The sequence below is a fragment of the Equus przewalskii genome, chromosome 9 (assembly GCF_037783145.1).
Source record: "Equus przewalskii isolate Varuska chromosome 9, EquPr2, whole genome shotgun sequence".
Lineage (NCBI taxonomy): Eukaryota > Metazoa > Chordata > Mammalia > Perissodactyla > Equidae > Equus > Equus przewalskii.
The window spans coordinates 35,543,180-35,566,413 of NC_091839.1; positions in this window are offsets into that span (position 1 = coordinate 35,543,180).

Here is a 23,234-nt window from a genome sequence, read left to right on the forward strand (position 1 = left end):
TTTTCTTACACCACAAGTTCTCCAATGTGGCTCCTGTGGCTTCTACCAAATCTAAAAGCTGACCACTCTACTCAGTCTGTATCTCCAGCCCTCATCTCTCTCCAGGTTCCACAACTATATTGCCAGTTTCCTAATGCATTGTGTTTGGCTTTAGGTACATCAAGGTAATTACTCTCTTTTCCAAACCTCTTTCTCTTCCCATATTCCTTACATCTCTTCATTGTGTCAGCATCCACCTCATCAACAAGCCACCAAATCCTGTCTGTTCTACCTCAGACCAATTCCCTTATTTCAGCCCCAGCTGTTGCAACCAAATGATAACTTGTTTTCCAGCCTCCATTCCTTTCCAGTTTAGTCCATCCTCCACAGTGTTCCCATAATGATGCTGCTGAAACAAATGAATGGATAAACAAATGCATCTGATCATATCGATCCCCTCTGCTATAACCTTTTCTGGCAGCTGTTGCCTTCAGAAAAAAGTCTAAAATCATTTCATAACAAAGACATCCTTCCCTGCCTGTCTCCCACTGCACCTCTTCTACCTAAACCCGCTCCCAGGCCACTCCCACAGCACACACACACAGACTCTGCTCCAACCACCATGAACTTTTTTCTTGATCTTCTCCTTAAACATAGGCTATAGTGATTATCTTTGAGTATGCTGGTCCGCTTTCCTTGATGCCTCTCCCCTTTTCAATCTGGCAAGCTTAGATTCATCCTTCAAAATTCAATCCAAGTGTTCTCTCTTCTGGGAGACATTTTCTGACTCATCCAGACAGTTATTAATTTCTTCCTATGCATTGGTGAATAGTCAAAAATACTATTTTGCATCAGGCACCACACACACTAGACACTGTGCTGGCTGATGGGTGTACCGTGGTTAGGAAGATAGAACGTTTCTACTTTACGGGGCATTATAATCCAGTGGGGAAGACAGAAGCTGTACACATAACTCAAGTACATTTACTGTTATGAAAGAAGCTATGTGTTAGGGAGATCTATAGTCTAGTCCAATAGAACATTCTGTATCTGCCAAATGTTTGGTATCTGTGCAGACCAATATGACAGCCACTAGCCACATGGGGCTATTGAGTACTTGAAATACAGCTAGTACAACCAAGGAATTAAATTTTTTATCTTATTTAATTTAAATGGGCTTAAATTTAAATATCCAGCTAGCGTCACCTATATTGGACAGCGTAGTTCTGGATGTTAAGGAAGTCTGCTCTGAGAGAGCGAGATTTACTCTTGGATCTGAAGGGTGAATAGATCTGAAGGGCAGGCGAAAAGGTGGACAGAGATTAGAATGTAGCATCGTGAAGGCCCAGATTCACAAGTTCACTTTCTTCTGTGAATCCTACACCTCCTTAGCTCCTGTAAACTCAAAATAGTTCCTGACACATAGGAAGTGCTCAACATAGATTCACTGTTATTATAATTAAGTTAGTCCTGTTTATATACTTCTTCATAAGCTTTATTAAGTCATTTTCATGTGTGTGTACCTTCAGTCTCCATCAGTTTCACCGAAGTGGGAACTGTCTCAAATTCTCTTCTATTCTGCCTCAGTATCCCTGACAGTGATGTGCAGGAAATTAGCTCTCCAACTGATACCTTCCGCATTTCAGGGAGGTTAAAAATCAGTGAGGACATAAACAGTCAAGCGATGATGATCTCAGCACACTGTGATTCTGAACCTTTCTGCTCCCAAAGTCAGAGCACGGAGTTAAACTCATCTATTATGAGAATTTTCAGTTTGTACTGAAACTAAGTCTTTTGCCTCATGTCCTCCATAGTCTTAGATTCATCTGCAGTCACTTTCCAGTGAGGATTTTGCCTCTTAAATGAAGTATGATCCCGCCTCAAACCCAGCTTCCCATTGCCATCAACAGGAAAGCATTCCCATCCCTTTTGGAGTTGTACAATTTTACCTTGTTGCAATATGCTTTTATACACCCCACGGGAAAGGTGTGGGCATGTTTATGCATGTTTATCAACACATGACAGGTGTGCTGAAAGACTGGGAGGAGCTGTTTTTAACATAACATCACAAATCCCTGAGAGAAGCTGGCAGAGCCAATAGCGCAGGTGGGTTGGTGAGCTGAGCAGCTGACCCCACCACCTCACTCCCAAACCTAAAGGGGGCTTCAGTTTATTCTTAAACAGCAAAAGCCACCCAGATCTCTATATAAAGTATGAGGAGCTATGGGGAGATGAGAAGAAATTGGATGCAGAGAACTGAGAAAGGGAAATGAACTGAACGTTCACAAAAAAAGAGGGAAGCAGAAAATGACTCACAAGACCAAAGCAGTTCCTCTTCACTGACAAGTCTGATTCTGCCAGTTTTTGGTCAAGAGAGCCTTCTCCTCAAATTTTATCCAATGTTCAAGGCCTAGTTCAAATCCCACTCTCCGCACAGATCTATGATGACCTGTTACTGCCGAAACCCCAGGGTATTTGTCTTGAATTCGTAGGTTGGCACTTAATTGTATATTGCCTTATGTTATTAAGATTTCATGCTTGGGTTTTATCTCCCCAACCAGGATGTAAGTTCTACAGGGTAAAATAGCTGTGACACAACTACCCTGAATTGTATCCCAGTGTCCCAGCATGGAGAAGGGTACCTCATGGAGCCCTTGACAAATATCTTCTGATTTATTCAATAACATGCTAGAGGACACACCATTGCCAAGAAGTGCAATAAAGAGAAGCACGGGAAAAAGCAGAGCAGGATGCAGAGCTATGCCCCAATGAAGGCAGCTAATATTTCCTGAAGTGACTCCTACACCAGGAATGCCAACGCTGCTGAGCAGAAGAGGGGTAAATGACTTGGACATGTGAACTCTGATGTTCTCTTGTTATCGGCTGACATATGGATTACATCTTCCCCAGACAGTAGGTAAGAGGTCAAGTTCTTCGGAAAAGAAACTTCTATTCTAGGTGTTAAGAAAAAGTCTATATAATAGGGCTTCCCATTCCAAGGGGTTGTGAAAATTACTAATCAGGCAAATCATCTCACCTGTGTCCCAGAATATTAGAACTAGAAGAGGATTCAGATATCATCCCAGTCCCATTTTACAATTAGGGAAACTGAAGCCCAATGCATGAAATGACTTATTCAATGTAATGTACCTGGTTAGTGGCAAAGCCTTATCTAGAACACAGGCTTTCTGGTTTCTAAGGCCAGTGATCTTTCCATGTTAGTTTCGTGAGAAGTATCAGAATTCTACCAGTTCAGTTGGTGAAAATTACTAATAACCAGTCTGTTTTCCTCCTTGATTTCTTTGTTAACCAGCCTGGACCCCAATTACCTAAACTGTTCTCCCAGCAAAACTGGGTTTCAATTTCCTTACCTCTGTGTCCCTCTGCCCTTACCCTCCAAACCCTGAACACAGCGTGAATGCAATAACCTACCTTCTCTAGTCCTCCCCAAGGTCACTAACAACAAATACAAAAAGATATGTACAATCCTATAAAAAACTTAGGATTCTCACTTCAACGGTGAACGGTGTTCCTTTTACTTATTATTGATCAGCTCCCTCTGCAGTGCTCTCAGCACAACCTGCTCTCTCCTCAGCCTCACCTGTTACCTCAGAGAAGCAATAAATGCTTTTCGCGTCAACTTCCTCAACCTTCCACCCAGTCTGCAAAGTTACGTTCATTTCCACTAACGCTTACTTCCTTCCCTCCATTTTCCTGTTTCCTTCTTCAGGGTCTGGTTCTATCAGCTCCCTCTTTCTGCTATATAACCCCTCTCCTTTTTTGCTTACTTCTCTTTAGCACATAAATATGCCCAAATATTTCAATGTATCTTCAAGAAACTCTCTCTTGCCTCTGCCTTGTCCCTATAGCCATCATCCTACCTGTCCTCCTTTCTCCAACCAAACTTCTTTGGAAGAGGCTGTTCTCGAGGACTCTAATTCCTTGCTTCCCACTTTCCCCATAGCACACTGTGAACTGGTGATTCTTGACGTGATGTCCTAAAACTGACTAGAAAAGGTCACCTATGACATCTTAACCCACAGCAGTCATTTTTGTATTTTTTATTGTTGTAAGTATATGTAAATAAAATTTACCATTTTAATCATGTTTAAGTATACAATTCTGTGGCGTTAAGTACATTCATAATGTTGTGCAAACACCTCCACTAACCATTTCCACAACTTTTTTCACCATCACAGGCACAAACTTCATACCCTTTGTACAATAACTCCCCAAGCCCCACTGTCCTCAGCCCCTGGTAACTGCTATTCGACTTTCTGTCTCTGTGGATTTGCCTCTTCTAGGTAACTTATTTAAGTAGAATCATACAATATTTATCCTTTTGTGTCTGGCATATTTCACTTAGCATAATGTTTTCAAGATACATCCAGGTTGCAGCATATATCAGAATGTCATTCCTTTTCAAGGCTGGATAATATTCCATGATGTGGAGGGACCACATTTTGTTTATCCATTGATCAGCTGATGGACATCTGAGTTGTCTCCACCTCTTAGCTTTTGTGAACAATGCTGCTATGAACATTGATGTCCAGTATCTGTTCTGCTTTCAATTCTTTTGTGTATATACCCAGAAGTGGAATTCTGGATCACAAGGTAATTCTATGTTTAACTTTTTAGGGTCTACCAAATTGTTTTCTAGAGCCACTGCACTATTTAATTCCAACTACCAATGCATAAATTTACCAATTTCTCCACATCCTGGCCAATGTTTGTCATTTTGTTTTTTGGATAGTAGCCATCCTAATGGGTGTGAAGTATTATCTTATTATGGTTTTGATTAGCAGTTCCCTAATGATGAGTGATGTTGAGCCTCCTTTCACGAGCTTATTGGACATTTGTACATCTTCTTTGGAGAAATGTCTATTTAAGCCCTTTACCCATTTTTGAATTGTGTTGTTCAGTGTTTTTGTTACTGAAAATTGTCATGTTCAACCCTTTTCTTATTTGATCTCTCTGTAGCATTTGTCCCTGTTCTAACTGGAAGGATCTCCCCCTCTGACCACATGACTTCACTCTTTCCTACCTCTTCTCTCCCTACTCTGATCTTTCCATACTAATATCCTCACTGGCTCTTGCAACATTTAATCCCTACTCATTTATTGAGCACTTTGTATGTGCCAGACACTATGCTAAGTGTTTTATTGCTTTCTCTCCCTTTGTGTCTAAAGCTGTGCATTGGTAGGCGGGATTACTAGAAATGCCATTCTATAGAAATGAAAATTTAGGTTCAAAGAAATAAAGTGCTTTGCTTAAGTTTACTAAAGTAATTAGTGAAAGAGCTAGCATTCAAACCCAGAAAACTGATACCAGAGTTTGTGCTCTTAAGACTTTTCTATCTAGTCCTATAGCATTAACCACTAAACTAAGATGATACAACCCTATATAGCAAGTTATATAACTGAATTATATGGTTGCAAGCAATGGGAACTGGGTTTGACAATTTAAACTGGAAAGGAATTTGTGGTCAGAGTAAGAAGTAATTCACATAACTGAAAGGAAAGCTAGAGAATTGGGCTTAAAAGAGATGGATTGCAGCACCAGGGCCGTAAGAACGGAAGAGCAGTTTCATTAGGGCCCAGCCACTTGAATGAATTGGTTGCCAATTGTTTCAGCAACTTGGTCAAGGCTGAAATTCCAGAGCGTGAGCATCATATCAGTCTGGCTGGAACACATGCCAACCCCGTGGGTAGGGATGACAAGAATAGAACATGGTTATTGGCATACAAATCTGACTGTATCTACGGGGACAGTTTCACAGCCCCCAGAGCAAAAGAAACAATGAATAAGTGGATGCAAAATGACGAGTCTACTATACTCCCTATCTTTAATTTTAACCCAGACCTCTCTTTAGCTCCAAACCTAAGTATTCAGTGATTGGCCATCTCTACTTAAAGTCCTTAGCACATTGGTAATCACTTGCTCTTCTCTAATTGGGTAGAAGTCTACCTTACAGATACTTCTGCTGCATTTCTCACTCTGGACCAAAAATATGTGTCATTCTCTCTCTCCCTCGTGAGTCTATGAACTCCTCCATGGTATTATATTCTTCTCTACCCTTCAGCACCAAGCACAGTGTCATGCATGCAACTGGTGCTCAATAAATGTTTGCTACCTGATGAATGAACCAAAACTACAGACTTGAGGGGAACTAGAGTATCCGACATTCATGTAACAAAAGATTTTGGACAAAAAAGACCTTGAAGTTTTAATTGAATGCAGGTACAATATGAGACAAAAGTGTTTTATAAGCTGTCAAAGAGTAAAGGTAATCTTAATTGTATCAATAAAAGTATGGTGTATGCAAGAACAAAACAAAAAAAACAATAGGTTTATGGTACCTGACACTGATCAGACCACATCTGGAGTATTATTACTATTTCTTGTCACCACGTTATAAGAAGAAGATTGAAAAACTTGAAATGTTTGGAAACTGTATCAAATTTAAAAAGCTAACTGAACAAGGATTGTTTATACTGGAAAAGAGAAGAATTAGGAGGTTTGATCACTGTAATTATTCAAGAGGCCCATGAAAAACAGAAATTACACTTATTCTATGTAACACATAGAATCAGAACGAATAGGTAGAAAATAATCTTCAAAGAGTTGTTCATAAATGGAGTAATCTGTTTTATAACATAAGAACTCTATGACTGAAAATACTCAGACAAAAGTTATGTTAACAATCCTCAAAGTGCTGTTTAAGTGGTAACTTCATTGCTTAGTACGTTGACTAGATGAGATATCACAAACTCAAATGTCTTTAGGAACAAGGTGACAAGTAGTCTGCATGAATGAAGGAGGTGGGGTGTAAGACAGTAGAAGACGGTGGGGCCTGTCATGGGGACTAGAGAGCATATGCCTGCCAGAAGGTATTTGAATTTATGCATTTTTATAGCATGGTGAAGGTCAAATAAAACAAGCTTGAGAGCTAAATTCTGCACTTGGACTGCCAATTTTTATCTCAATGGATTAAATCTTTAAGATAGTTTTCAAGTTAAAGACTCAACCCTAAATGGGTAATATGCTTCTTAAACAGATTATTATTGATATTCACATGTGCAAAGAGGTGTGAGGAAATGAGATCATTAAGAAATTTAGTGGTAAAAAAGAAATTATTAGGATCACTATTGATCTAATGAAATTACTAAGAGTTTAGTAGATATAAAGATGCTGTGATAGGCAGAAAAATGGTGGAATCTGTGAATATGTCACTTTAAATGGCAAAAATGACTTTTCAGATGTGAATAATTTGCATCTGAAATAATTTGCAATCAATTCATTCAAGTGAGTGAACCTTGAGGTAGGGAGCTTATCTTGCACTACCTAAGTGAACCCAATCTAATCACATGAGTTCTTAAAAGCGGAGAAACTCCGGGCTGTGATCAGCAAGAGGGACATGTGACTAGAGAATAAGGGTCAGAGAGATGCAACATTGCTGACACTGAGATGGAGGAACGGGGCCACAGGCCAAGGAAGGAAGGCAAGGAAGAAGATTCTCCCTTAGAGAAAGGAATGCATCACTGCCACAGCGTGATGTTAGCTCCGTGAGACCCACGTGGGACCTCTGACCCACAGAATCTATGATGATCAATTTGTGTTGTGTTAGCCACTACATTTGTGGTAATTTGTTACAGAAGTAATAGAAAACTAATATAGATGCTTAAAGTTAAAAGGATAACGTGTGAGAGGAGAGTCACTTATTATCTTGTACAAGTGCCTGAGAAACAACAGGATTTCATGTTATATTTAATACACTATCTTTATATGATCTATTGGACAATGGAGACACACCCTGTGACTGGCATCATGCATCTGGTTGTCCAGAGAACATTACTCAATGAAAAAAAATAAAAGCATGACCTCTGCCCTCCCAAAGACCAAATTTTTAGACAATAGAAGAGCATAAAAAGAATATAATCAAGGCCAAAATATATATTATAGCAAGAAGAGAGGGCTATAAATGACATTATTTCATATATCAGATTTCTAGACCTAGCTAAATTTCAGATATCCTGTTCAGCTGTGGATATAACCATAAAAAGGACTAGAAATTCATCCATTTTAGATCTAAAATTTATCTCCTACTCTAGAAATGATAAATCATTTGTCAGACAACATGTCCAGCTTTTTGGCTCAGAAGCTGTACTCATCTTGATGATAGAAAAGTGAGGATGGGCGAAGGTTAACAGGGCTAGAGATGTTCAGAAGTGTGTGTGTGTGTGTGTGTAAAAGAACAGAACTTGAGTGCAAATTAAAAATTAATATTCTAGAATAGGAAATACACCTCTTTGCATGAAACTTTTAGGGAACAGCTTTAAATGGCTATAAGTGGAAGGTGGAGTGGGAATAGAGTGAGAAGGAAACATCTGGTACAGTTTGGCAAGTGAAGAAATAACTAAAGAGGCGTCGGCTCTGTGGTGTAGTGGTTAAGTTCACGTGCTCCACTTTCGTAGCCTGGGTTCGTGGGTTTGGATCACAGGTGTGGACCTACACACTGTTCATGTTCATGTTGTGGAGGCATCCCACATACGAAAAAGAGGAAGATTGGCATGAATGTTAGCTCAGGGCCAATCTTCCTCACCAAAAAAAGAGAAGTAACTAAAGAATAGATAATGTTTGTGAATTTGCAGTAGTTGTTTTTTTGTTTTTATGAAATAGGTTTCCTAGGATGAGGGTTTATAGAACTGAAGTTTTGAAATAGCTGGTTTGGATTTTTGATTAGGGGAACAGTGAGTTTGAGCAAAATGGAAGCACAATGATATGAATTTGTAATGGGAGAAGCCAGTTGATATTATACACTATAGGTTTCCCAAAGAGTTGAGTTTCTTTGACAGAGCTGATGCTGAGCCAAAGGCATCAGAGAGCATACATTAAGGAGGGCACAAGGACTGAAACTTCGGAAAGTGAATGACATTTGGGAGTTCCGTGATCTCTAAACCTAATTTTAGAGGAGAGAGTTCAGTCAGATCAAGGCTGTTAAGATGGACAGGGTAGCATAGGACATTTTCATTCACTTTAAGCTGGAGACTGTGCGAGTACTTGCAGTGACTTCAAAATTCTCTTCTTTTTAGTTCAATGATCCTTTGTGTCTGTTTAATGCCCATAAAATATGGGAGCAGGATAGACCCTAATTTTCAGTGAATGATTAGCCAAGGACTATTTTACCTTGGCTTTCCACTGCGTCTCTAGCTCTTATATTTGCACAGTCCAGTAATGATAACTCAGCCTTCGTGATCAGCTAGATATCCCTGAATCAATAAATCTAATTTTCATTTGGTTGCTGTTGATCTTTTCCTCCTCCCCCATCAGCTACAACCAGTCCTCACCCAGGTCCCATTGCTGATTTACTACTCCTCCAGGACTGCGGCTGGACCACTGCCTGCACGCACTGCCCTCTGCTCCACCATCCATCTCAGCCTTGATCTGGATGAACCCTCTCCTCTCAAATTAGTTTTTAGAGATCACAGGAGTGGAGAGATAAAAGCTTAAAGTGAATGAAAATGCTCCAATTGACACTAAATGAAAAAGGCGTGGGCTCAGAGTCAGAGAATTTCCTTGAATCAATCTAAACTTATGCAGCTAGAAGGCTTTTTCAAAAGTGCCCTCCTACTCAACCTTCTAAAAAGATGATTTTTTTCTCTTTAATGGGAAATTCATATTTGACTAGAAAGATGGAACACAGCATTCTCAATTTAATGTTTCCCAGAGAAATTTGTCATTCACTGGATCATATGCTTAATATAAGTTCAAAACACAGATTTTTGATAATTTATTTCCAATAAGGAAGATGAATTTATATGAATCAAAGAACAAACTAATAATGACAACTTTCCTTTGAAGTGCACCTTAAGGTATTATTCAGTAAACATTTATTGAGCACTTTCAATGTCAAAGCACTATCTTGGGAACTTAAAAAATATCGAAAGATGTTATGACATGGCTTCTTCCTTCAAGAAGTTTACAGCCTAATAAGAGAGATGAACACACAAATATCTTACTGTGTTTTTTATCGTAGCAAACGTCAAAAGAAATGTCAAAATTAGCACTGGGGATTTGGAGAAAACTACAATCCCTTCTGGATGATAAGAGTAAGAGCATATTGGAGGAACCTACATTTGGCTAACTTTTAAAGGATAAAATGATTAGGAATAGAGATGAAGAGGTGGGGGGTGTGGCCATAGGGAGAAGAGCCACTGAAAAAGCAAAGACAAAGAGGAAAACACCATGGAATGTGTTCATGATCTAGCAAGTAGGACAGTTTGTTTGAAACATTTACTACCCAAGGAGGAAAAATGGAGAAATGAGGCTTAAAATACCAAATCATGGGGAGTCTTGAATGCTAAGAGTTATTGAAGGTGTCTTTAGAAGACAGTAACATGAGCAGAGCCGTGCTTCACCAAGGCGAATCTGCAGTTAGTGTAATGAATACACATGGAGGCAAGGTAAATAGGAGGCAACTGAGATAGTTCAGGAGAGCTGGCAAGGGTCTTAATTCTCAAGATCTTCATGTCCTGTGGGTGTAATATCTCTTGATGCTGTGTGTTGACAGAGTGTCTGCCCTCTCTCTGTACACCTACACCTGACTGGCTGGGCTTTTTCCCGGGATTACTACTGGATCTGTCCCTCTGAGCCTGGTGCTCAGTGAGAATGCACAACTCAAGGTCCCAGTTCTTCCCAGTCTTCATCTTTCAGCTGCACTTAACAGAGCCACGGCTGGCATTGTAGCGAAAGGATCACACAGAGAAGTGTAGGCTGTGTCTACATATCAGGGGCAAAACTAGTGGGGAGGTCCAATCACCAATGAAAGAGGCAGAGGAGTGCCTCCAAGACGTGAGAACAAACCTAGATAGTGCAGTGCCACGGAAGATATAAGGCAGTGTTTCCAGAAGAGCAAGGTATTCAAAGCCCTCTCTTTCCATAGAAATGAATAAAAAGGTTATAGGGCTTGGGAATCGCCATATCTTGCACATACCACATCTTTTCTAATAGTTCTACTGCAGGGCAGATGTTCCCCTAAGGCATGGATTGGGGGTCTTACTCCAAACCTACTATAGTGCCTGACACATAAAAGTGAACAAGTAACTGTCTCTTAAATAAGTGAATGAATCAGTGGGTGGTCACTCAATATCAACTTCAAAAGAAAATATTGCTAATTATGAGATCAGGGAGAAGGTTAAAAAGGGAATGGTAAGGAATGAGAAGCAAACAGTGCAGGCTGAAATATTCTGAAAGGAAATAGTGAGATAAACTAATAAACAGCATAAGAAGTTAGCCGGGGTTTTTGTGTTGGTGGGGGTTGATGTTGCTGTGTGTTTTTGCCTCCATTTTTAAGTGTGAAGGAGATTTTAATCCCTGTATAGGTTGTGGGGAAAGGACAATTAAAGGATGATAGAATTCAGAGTGGGGATAGGGGGAGAGAGAACATGGTTTACGGAACAAACATCCAAAGAACATCCACAGACATGGAAGAGAGCAAGTCCTCAGAAAGGAAAAATTATAATTATTCTAAGAAAGGAAGAAAGGAGACATCCTGTTATGTAACAATCAATAGATTTTTGGAACACAAATCTTGAGCTGGATACAGAGAAATTCTGAGCTAAACAATTATGTTGGCCTTGTCCTGTCATGAAAGAAGAGAATGGGAGATTGTGTTGACTGGAGGTTTCATGACTAAAAAGAGTAGAGAAGGTTAGGAAGGGCTTCCTTGGAAATACATTTAAGAGATATAACACAGTTACTAGCCCTGACGGCCCCAGGTGCTGGCAGAGGGCTTTGTGAATTAGGAGGTTCAGTCAATATGGTTTGTGACTTCCTCCAACAGCTCAGGAGTTTGTTAGACAGGTACAAGCAAAGGTCACAGAGCGAGGGACTTCAGATTACCAGTGAGAGAAATCCAGTTGGTAACAAGCAAGAGCCAGAATTTCTCATAAGTTAATTTTCATAATTTGGTTTTTAGCAACTGTCTCTCCCACTTAAGTGTAAGCCCCAAGAGGGCAGGGTACAGTGAACAACTCAGAGCTGGCCCTCAATAAACAGGTGCTGAAGCACAGAAGAGAGAAAGGGAAGGAGAGAGAGAAGGGAAGGAGAAAACAAGGGAGAGTAGTAGGACTTCTAGAGCCTCTGTTTAGAACCAGTGGTTAAGCGGTCCTTCACGTTATTTGAAAGCATGTTCCCCTTTATCGAAGGATAAACACCCACTATACATTTAGAGTATATAATAATGTGCTGTGGACTGTTTCCAATCTCTCGTTTACTTTAGAAGAAGATGTTAAAAGCATGTTGATTGTATATTAACCAGAGAAAAGTCATATAAGCCAGTCAATAAAGTGTCTGTAAAGTTTCCATTCTTAAGAGAATGTGAAGTCTGTTTCTGACAGCAACATCAGATTAATCAAAAAGTCTGTCAGCAAAAATGATAAGAAAAATGGCACAATTTACTATCATTAGCAAGGATATGTTCAAAAATAAATCTATCTCACCAGATCTTTGAGAAATGTCTGATGGCTACTAAAGCAATCTGCAGGAATGGATAAAGTATATCTCTACCTATCAAATATGTTCTCAGATCATTCTTCAGAGGAAAATGGTGGTAGTTATTCAAATGATAGATCATCTGCATGAAGGGACAGTTCAGTGAGTAACTTTTTTTTAAAATTCCCTTTTGCCAAGTTTTAAAAGAGAAGTGTAAAAATAGTCAAGTTAAATTGATATTCAAAGCCTTGTCCAAGCCAGAAGGGGTCCTGGTTAATAGGTCCTGGTTAAAGGACCTAGGAGTAATTATGACCATAGGATCAGAGACATCCTGGGGGCACTTTAAGATTTCTTAGGGTGCCTGCATTTCCCAAGGTTGATATCTTCCAGAATTTTATGAGGGCCAAATGTCATTTCTTTTGATTCACTCCCTGGTCCTAGAGTCTCCCTGGCAGGATCTATGGCACATACAACTCTAATGAGTAGCTTTGAGTCACCCAGTCCACAATTTGATGCTAACAGATGCAAGGGAATTAATGCAAACAATCAACGGTGACTTAGAAAACACCGGCAAGCTCCATCCCAGCTGAGTTCCCAGATTAAGGAATACAGAAACAACCTTGGCCTCCCCCATCATCTTGTCTTCCTACCACACCACACCACACCATGCCTTCATCCTATCTGGCCAGAATTAAACTGCAAATGCTCTGCCCAGCACCCTAATCACAGTTGAACTTGGGCTATGGTAAGAAAAGGCTGACCCCTAAGTGACCACTACACTGCTTCAGTCACACCTCTGTACACCTAACAGATCTCATTCTGATCACACAGTCCCTGAGCTCCCCATCCTAGGTCTGTCCATGTGACCACTTCGTTATTTATTCTGATAGCTTCCTGGGATTCTAGCTCCCCTGAAAGGCCTGTGGTCCTGCCTTTGTCTTTCCAAGATTCCTTCTCAGGGAGTAAAGATCTGATGCTCAACACCAGCCAAGTGTCTGTGTTGTGTATTGCCTACCTGGATTGCCAACACTCAGCACAGTGTCTGGCACATAGCACCTAACTGATCATTGTTGAACTGAATTGAAGCATGACCTACTCTGGGTTCCCTGGCACCAACGCCAACCATTTGCCTAAATAGTATTTGAGGACTGCCACTTCCCACCCACCCTCTGTGCTGTTCCTTGCTTGCCCAGCTGCAGCGCTGCTGCCAATCAGGCTATCATCTGATATGGAGGGCCTAGTGTCACGTTTTAATCATCTGGCTGCCACATCCTCCTTTAGATAACAGCAGGCCTGGCTAATAATTTCCAAAATATGACAACAATCTACTCCTGGGTCCAACGCCTCTTACGGGTGCCTTAACATTGACAGAGCACCTATTTTAAACTTAATTTATTAAGCCAACTCAAATTCTATGTAATGTTCCTTAAACAGCTAAGCCCTGGGTACTTTGCTATATCATATATGGAACTTACTTTCTCTAGCATGGTATACAGTTTCACAAACAACACATAAGACAATGCAGATAAACTCATATTTTGGTATTGACCTACATTCTGCCCTATCTAAAATTATCTAGTTAAAATGTACTAGGCTATTCTGGGATCTTCTGAAATTTTATCAGGTAGACACAAACCTTCATTTCTTGCCAAGAGAAATTGTAGTCAATCTTGAGAAAAGGATGCTTACAGAAAATATTCAGTGACTGATCCTTGTGTCAAGTAAAAATTTAAGAAAACATATGTGATAATGGTAGCCACCCATCTATAGAATGGAGTATGTATCAAAAAGCTTTTATTATTTCACAATGTAAGCATACTAAAATGTAATTATTATCAGATGTTTGCATAGAACTTTAAACTCATGCTTTCACCTTCTATGTCAAGAAGAACAATCTTCAGCCTGAAAAGGTCAGAAAAAATTATGATAAGAGGGAATGCAAACCAAGATAAGTGTAGAGATTCTAAGACTGCAATTGTAAAAGAACTAAAGTCCCATGATCTGGACAAAATACATATGAATATTTCAGGGAAGGGGGCTTGGAGGATGCAATTGAGTTCTCCGAATTGAATCTTTGAGGAGCTGGAGAAAACAGAAGATGAGCCATTGTGGTTCACGTTCCCAAAGAAGAGAGACAGATTCCACAAAGCATAAACCAAAAGATTTGGTATGGGTTTTGGGCAAGATTCTTGACTGAATTATTAAACACTTGGCTTATAACACATGGAAAGAAAGTAGGGGTAATACAGAATAAATTATCCCAGATTAAATTAATTGTTAGTAGAGTTACAAAATTGGCAAGACAGAATGATATCAACATGGCATATCATGATTGCAGCAAGGTGTTAAAAAATGTCTTTTATAATATTTTGTCTTGTATTCAAAATAAAGAATTATAGATTGGATAAAGAAAGTTAGTTGGGTTTTGAAATAAGTAGAACAACTATCGTAAAAAAGTCAGTGTTGACCTGGAGGGAATTCCAAGAGTTTCTATTGTATCTTATTCAATGCTTTTACCAGTGGTTTGAATAAGCATTCTCAGCAACTCAGAGAGTGTCTAAACTGGGCCAGATAGCAAGTACCCACGTGATGGAAACAGGACATGAAAGATCTCAATTGGCTTAAGTAATGAGCCAAATCAAACAAAAACGAAACTTAAAAAAAAATAAAGAGCTTTTCACATGGATTGGAAGGACCAGAACATTATTACAAGAGAAGGGAAAGAAAGATTACAGAATGGGGAATAAAAAGCAGGGAGCTTTGGTGAAAGGACAGTGTATTACCTTCCTAGGACTGCCATAACAAAGCAGCAAGAACTGGGTGACTTAAAACAACAGAAATTTGTTGTCTCAGAGTTCTGGAAGCCAGATGCCTGGAATCAAGGTGTTGGCAGAGCCATGCTCTCTCTGATGGCTCTAAGGGAGAATGCTTCCCTGCCTCTTCTAGCTTCTGGTGTTTGCCAAAATTCCTTGGCCTTCCTTGGCTTGTAGATGCAACATTTCAGTCACATGGCTGTCTTCTCCCCGTGTCTTCATATCATCTTCCCTCTATCTATCTGTCCTAATTTCCATTTTCATAAGGATACCAATCACATTGGATTAGGGCCTGCCCCAGTGACCTCATTTTACTTAATTACTTCTGTAAAATCTTGTTTCCAAACAAGGTCCCATTCTGAGGTTCTGGAGCTAGGATTTCAACATATCTTTTGGAGAGAACACAATTCAACCCACAACAAACCACTCCGCGTGAACTGTGCCCCACATGAAAAGCACGGCTGCATAGACAAGGAGTATAGGGCAAGCTCTGCCACTCTGGTCAGGGTACACCTGGGGAGCTGCAGTCAGTTCTGGGCCTTTAATAGGCAATCAGGATGATGAGGGAACTTAAAACCAAATTATTGGACCACAGTTTGGAGGAAATGGGAATGTTTAGCCTGAGGAAGAACAGGCACAGGGGGAAATGAAAGCCGCTTTCAAATACATGATCAGCTGGCTGAAAGGAGAACTGGAGTTGTTTTCTATGGCTCTGAAGTCAGAATTATATTACCGAGAGAGACTGATTCAACTGGATGAAAAGAAGATTCTAAAAAGTAGTGCGTCCAGAGGCAGTTGCAATTTCACAGAAAGACCAAATTCCCCATCTTTGGATGTCTTCAAGCAAAGACTTAACACAGAGGGAGAATGTTTGAAAGGGGATGAAAGCATTGTAAATCTGCTCAGATCACGAGTCTTCTGACCTCGATATTCAAGAATTCTATGAAAGAAGTTCTTCTTTTAACTAAAGAATATTAATACCCAAAGTAAGCCATAATCTCTTATAAGGAAATGGAACGTGCTAACCAAAATTTAGGATTGTTTTCTATTAAAGAAAATGTGAAGGAAAGAAAATCACATATTTTAACTTCACAAATAAAAAATAGATGGTCTAAATAAGCATAAAATATACTCAGTAGGAATATAGAAAAACCACAAAATCAAATAAGGGAAAGCAAAAATCGTATCCAAGGCATAGGAATTTTAAAATAAAAGTAGCATTTCAAGTTTTATGGAAGAAATACGAGAGATGAACTCTAGGATGGGAAATAGAAAATTCAACTAGGACTAACATTTTTCCCCCCAATACCCAGGAGCATAGAGGAAATAGGAAAGGCAGATACTATCTGGTGAAGTGAACTGACTTCTCTGAAAGAGGTGTGGAGGGAGGAAGAGGTCAGTGAAGATGGACCAATTGAAAGAGACCACATGGGCAGTGGAAAGGGCACCAGCTTTGGACGGAAGCCTGAAGACCAGTTGGTCTTGGCTCTGCCACCAACCAGCTGCATGAGGTCACATACAACACTTCCCTGCTTCTAAGTTTGGTCTGTTATTAAAAACAACAACAACAACAAAAGGAATCAGATCATGTTTTAACAGTTCCATCCAACTGTAAAATTGTAACTCTGATGACTATCACAGGCAGGGAGTGAAGAAATACTTTAACGCAATAAAGGCATAGGAATGTTCAACTTCAAAAGGCCTAGAGTAAGAAACTAATGTAGCTGCTTAAAAGACTGGAACCAAAAGCAAAGGATTAAAACGGTAAGAATAGGTACTGTAAACGGAGACGTGCTAGTAAGCCAAATGTCTACATACAAAGATTGTTTGAGTTTCATCAAAAATAAAAGCCATTAAGCAGTTAGCATATTAAGTATTACACATGAAGCACTAGCTTTGTATTACCAATGAAATTATGAAGACCTTATAGGAACTATTTACAAATATTTCTGTAAACTCACTCATACCTAGAATATTGCTTGGTATGGTCTGAACTATAATATATCCCTAAGCTTGAGGCTTCCAAGTCCAATAATATCACATGCTAGGCAACACGATTTAGGATTAAGTTCTCAGGTATCTTTTCTGCAATAGCAATTTCATAGAAATTCTCTACCATATTTAACTCGACACGTATTTAACAATTACTATAAACCTTGTCAGACGACTTTTAAATCTAAAGACATATATAAAAGAGTTAACATTTATTTATAATACAGAAGAATACACACAATAAAACAAGATGATTCAACATACAGAAAAAAGTTTAAAGAGGCAGCCATGCCTGAGTAGGGTTTTGCAGGATAAGTAGGAGTGTTTTCAACACAAAAATGGAGAAATATTCCCAGACGACTGTTCAGAGGTGTGGAAGCAAGAAACAAAATGAAAGATTTGGGAAATTAGAATTGGTTAAATATTTCTGAAACAAAGTGCTAGGAGGAGACAATAGCAAGAGGTGAAACAGAAGAAGGAGACAATTAGCTCACAAAGGGCCTTCTGGGTCATTCTAGTAGCAAAGGCTTTTTCTTATGGGCAATAAAAAGCCACTGCAAGATTGTGAGCATTTAAGTTATAGGCTCAAATTGGCATTTCAGGAAGATGATTCCAGCTGCCGAGTGAAGGGCGGATATGAGCGGGAGAAGAAGTGAGGAGACAGGCAGGGAAAGAGATGGAAAGGAACTGAATTAAAGCCATGGCCGAGGAGATGGAACAGAGAGGTTTTGGAAGTGGAATTGGTGGGACTTTGGTGACTAATGAGACATTTCAGACCTGCTATACAGCCAGTCACAGAGAGGGACCCCAGAAAGAAGAACAGGTTTGGGTTTGGGAGGTCCACTTCTGACGGTTATGGAGTTTGAGATGGACAGAAGATAAATAAACCCACTTCTATATCATCCTTTTCCTTTCCAACCTGTGCACATTTGAAAAGCCTATTTTTAGAGAATAAAAGAGCTGAATATCTAGGTTGTTCTTTAATTAATTAAATTTCTCTTTAAGACAATGAAAGGGAACTACGTTTTCCCCCAGAGTAGAATCAAGCATCACGTAATTCTCGAAGGAATTACAATTTATAAAAAATACCTGCCCTACAGGAAAAAGAAATAAAAGGAATCCAAATAGGTAGTGAAGAAGTAAAACTCTCGTTGTTTGCAGACGACATGATCTTATATATAGAAAACCCCAAAGAATCCACAGAAAAACTATTAGAAATAATCAACAACTACAGCAAAGTAGCAGGGTATAAAATTAACGTGCATAAATCAGTAGCATTTCTATACACTAACAATGAACTAACAGAAAAAGAACTCAAGAACTCAATCCCATTCACAATTGCAACGAAAAGAATAAAATACCTTGGGATAAACTTAACCAAGGAAGTGAAGGATCTATACAATGAAAACTACAAGACTTTCTTGAAAGAAATTGATGATGACATAAAGAGATGGAAAGACATTCCTTGCACATGGATTGGAAGAATAAACATAGTTAAAATGTCCATACTACCTAAAGCAATATACAGATTCAATGCTATCCCAATCAGAATCCCAAGAACATTCTTCACAGAAATTGAACAAACAATCCTAAAATTCATATGGGGCAACAAAAGACCGCGAATTGCTAAAGCAATCCTGAGCAAAAACAAAGCCGGCGGAATCACAATCCCCGATTTCAAAACATACTACAAAGCTACAGTGATCAAAACAGCATGGTACTGGTACAAAAACAGGTCCACAGATCAATGGAACAGAATTGAAAGCCCAGAGATAAAACCACACATCTATGGACAGCTAATCTTCGACAAAGGAGCCGAGGGCCTACAATGGAGAAAAGAATGTCTCTTCAACAAATGGTGCTGGGAAAACTGGACAGCCACATGCAAAAGATTGAAAATTGACCATTCTTTTTCACCACACACCAAAACAAACTCAAAATGGATCAAAGACCTAAAGATTAGGCCTGAGACAATAAGTCTTTTGGAAGAGAATATAGGCAGTACACTCTTTGACATCAGTTTCAAAAGAATCTTTTCAGACACTGTAACTCCTCAGTTGAGGGAAACAATAGAAAGAATAAACAAATGGCACTTCATCAGACTAAAGAGCTTCTTCAAGGCAAGGGAAAACAGGATTGAAACAAAAAAACAGCTCACTAATTGGGAAAAAATATTTACAAGCCACTTATCTGACAAAGGGTTAATCTCCATAATATACAAAGAACTCACACTGATTAGCAACAAAAAAACAAACAACCCGATCAAAAAATGGGCAGAGGACATGAACAGACATTTCTCAAAAGAAGATATGGATATGGCCAATAGACACATGAAAAGATGTTCATCATCACTAATCATCAGGGAAATGCAAATCAAAACTACACTAAGATATCACCTTACACCCGTTAGATTGGCAAAAACATCCAAAACCAAGAGTGACAAATGTTGGAGAGGATGTGGAGAAAAAGGAACCCTCATACACTGTTGGTGGGAATGCAAACTGGTACAGCCACTATGGAAAAAAGTATGGAGATTTCTCAAAAAGTTAAAAATAGAAATACCCTATGACCCAGCCATCCCATTACTGGGTATCTATCCTAAGAACCTGATATCAGAAATCTCAAGAGTCCGTTGCACCCCTATGTTCATCACAGCATTATTTACAATAGCCAAGACGTGGAACCAGCCTACATGCCCAGAAACTGATGATTGGATAAAGAAGATGTGGTATATATACACAATGGAATACTACTCAGCCATAAAAAAAGACAAAATTGGCCCATTCACAACAACGTGGATGGACCTCGAGGGTATTATGTTAAGCGAAATAAGCCAGTCAGAGAAAGACGAACTCTATATGACTCCACTCATAGGTGGAAGTTAGTATATTGATAAGGAGATCTGATCGGTGGTTACCAGGGAAAAGGAGGGGTGGGGGGAGGGCACAGAGGGGGAAGTGGTGTACCCACAACATGACTAACAAAAATGCACAACTGAAATCTCACAAGGTTGTAATCTATCATAACATTAATAAAGAAAAAAAAAATACCTGCCCTAAATACTGTAAAAAGGTGCTATCCAAGCCAAGGCCAGTCAATCAAATGCTTTGTCAATAGACAGTAATTGCATATGTCACACCTGGGTCATCAAAGTTTAAAGAACGGAAATGCAAGAGATATGCTTAACAGCAACACTGAACACAACCTTATCTTCCAGGATTCAAAGACTCTTGAGTTATCTTAACTGTGTTCCTGTGCACCTCACTCAAAACTGCGCATACATGTATGGAAATGTTCTTGCCTTTGCTGGATGCCAAGTCCACTATCCTGCTCTGTGTAATGGTCTGCACTTGGTTTGGACAGAAGAATCTGAGGGGTGACAGCGTCTGTAAAAAGGCAGAGGACAGTGGGCCAAGTTTGCATTCCCCTTCGGCAACGTAGGGCCAGACTCATAGGAATGTGGTCAAGACATAACGCTAAGTTGAACTGATATTTAACATGCTGCAGTTGGGAAGGCCACAGAGTTGCTGCAGTGTGTGTCAATAAGCCCTATGAGAAAAACAGACTGTGCAAATGGTATTTCCAAAAGTCACACATTGGCAGGCTGACAGACGCTAACACATTTGGGTAGCAATAGCCAATCCAAAGTTTTCTTGCATAATTAGTAGATTTGGTACTTTTGAGAAAGGACATTTTTCCATGAAGAGCTTGCTTTGAAGGCAGACTTTCACTGCCAGGTCTCCAGGGAGACTCATTTTTTCCAGCTCTCACTTTTGCTATCTCTGACTCATCTCTCAAAGTTTAAGGGAAAACATTCTTATGGGGGGAACATGTGGGGGTCAAGATGAAAGTTTTTGAGTGTCTCCAAATGTGCCTATGATCAGAGCTTCACAGAAGTTTGCTCAAGTTCCAGTGTGATGACCCCAGCTCCAGACTCATCCAGCAGACGGGAGAATGGGTGAGACACACAGAGGCAGTGGTCCCCGAAGTCAAGAAGCCCTGTCATTCTTGGGAGGAAGTAATGATTTACTCTTGAGAGAGGAGGTAGGAATAAAGTTCTAGACACTGTCGGGAGGGGGATCAGGAGTGAGAAGATGAGGGGAAGGTTATCCAGACGCTAAAGAATAAGGAGAAGATACCAAACAAGCTTGAGTGGCCTTCCTAAGCCCCTGCAAAAATAACCTCCAATGACAGAAACAAACCGGCTAATGATGAAAACAAATCCCATCCAGAAGAACGGGCTTTGACTGGCTTTGCCTCTTGGATGAAAGCATTTGGGGGAAACAAGTTGACCCTGATTCTGCAGCGATAAAATATGGCAGTATCTTTGACTTACTGTTGCAGCTGTTTATTCTAATCTTTCAAATTCTTTTCAGTTTCCTATTAACACCTCAGGATTAAGTTCATCAAAGCATGGGTGGGTGCAGATAGCAGCAGCCAGTTTTTGTCTGGTTTGTTTAATATGACCCACACTTCTAACCAGTGGACTCTGCTTCATACCACTGAGCAGTAAATTCTCGGGATCTTGATTCAATCTGTCAGTGGCCTCAGCTGACAATGATTTCTTCACCAAAGTGCAGGGAGAGAATTAACGCCATCTCTGACAAGTGAGCTTGGCAGAAGACTGGCCGTATGCCTCGGCGCTGACAGTGCAGACGGTCTACGCCTGCGGAGGCCCCATCACCAGGGTTCACGCAGCTTTGGCATTGCATAAATTATATAGAAGAAAAATAAATGGCTTCTCCTTTGGGGGGGCTGAGATGTTCTGATTTTTTTTTTTAAACATTTTACTGTTCTATAAACAGTCTCCCATGGCCCGGTTTTAATTACAAGTATGCATCTTTATTTTTTTCTTTTCCCAAACCTGGGCAGTAAAGGATTGCACATTTAAAAGAAACCACATACAGAAAGAAACCACATTCTTGGAATGGAACACCCTGAAACAGCATCTACATGTTTCCTGGACTGACGTTGATGGCTTCCATATATGCAGGTTTAGAATTACTCTCAGCAGTTGGGGCAGCTTTGAGGGAGCTGGGAGAAGCGCCCATCCTTCTTCTGTGGGGTCTGATAGGTTTCTGACCTCTTGCCTGGGAGCAAGGCAGGCCCCAAGACTTTCTTGGACTTCTGGTCTATTTCCTACCAAAATGTAAAAGATCCTGATGTCACATTTGTAAGTCGTAAGAAGATGCATTTTCTTATTGGTGGCCAAGATTTCAATTATGGATTGAAAGGCTCTGTCCCCTTGAGTTTGATTTTAAGTAAGAAAATTTACAAAATCAAATACATATGTACACATACATATATATACACACACAGACATATATACATGCGTATATATACATTTGCTTTTATGCTACCTTTTTGTTAGAGTTTAACTTCTTAACTCCTCAAAGGCAACTATAAGAAATATTTGATGAACATATTATTCTTGTGTAATATAAAAATTATAAATTTGAAATCAGAAGACTCTCTCATGTAACTGTTGGAACAGAACAGTGAGTGCACAGAAAAGGTCTTTAAAGATAGCACTTTATTGGGGCAAAATCCTTGGAGAACCAAATCACAGAGCCTTGTAGCAGACAACCACCAGAAGCCCCAAATCTCCATTTGGATCACAGTATCCATGGCACAGGGTAGAGTAACCCTATACATTGCCAAATGGCCCTGGAAGAACGTGAGACTTTGAGCTGTGACACTGTTGTACCTCTGGAGAGATGCCATTTCTAAGTGATGGCCATGACCCTCCACAAGAGACAGCCTGTGTCTCCCAGACCACCGCAATTATGCCTCGCCTCTCCTGGCCTCCGCCCACAGCATGGGTCAAGATGCCACTACCCACTTAGAGCACTCTCTCCTTTAGAGTCCCAAGGGGATGTTCAATACCACATATGTGAATTTTGGGGAAATGCACTAGGAAAAAAACCCAGCATGATTCAGAAATAGTACAACAGTAAA